This window comes from Penaeus monodon, chromosome 32, assembly GCF_015228065.2.
Source record: "Penaeus monodon isolate SGIC_2016 chromosome 32, NSTDA_Pmon_1, whole genome shotgun sequence".
In the NCBI taxonomy this organism is placed as follows: Eukaryota; Metazoa; Arthropoda; class Malacostraca; order Decapoda; family Penaeidae; genus Penaeus; species Penaeus monodon.
Window position 1 is genome coordinate 16,970,453 of NC_051417.1, and position 337 is coordinate 16,970,789.

The window sequence follows — 337 nt, forward strand, 5'->3', positions numbered from 1 at the left end:
TCATAATTATTATTACCATTATAGCCATCACCATTATTATTATAAGTCGTAATAGTAGAACTAAAAGTAGTAGTATTAACAATGTTATTATATGAAGACCATGACCTTTCTAGAAGAAAGACATGTTATTATGGTTTAGTTTTTTGTTCTGTGTTTTTTAAAAGTTTAGTAGAAAGATCCAGAAAAGTTATCTTTTGTATTCTATACCATTATCTTTTTTTCTCTCTCTCTAAACTTATCAATGTCAGCTTTGTTCTTTGTTTCTCCTTACCTAAGCTCTATGAAAACCATTGAATCACGTAATTTCAGTTGATCTGTCGACTTATGTATCAGTGAA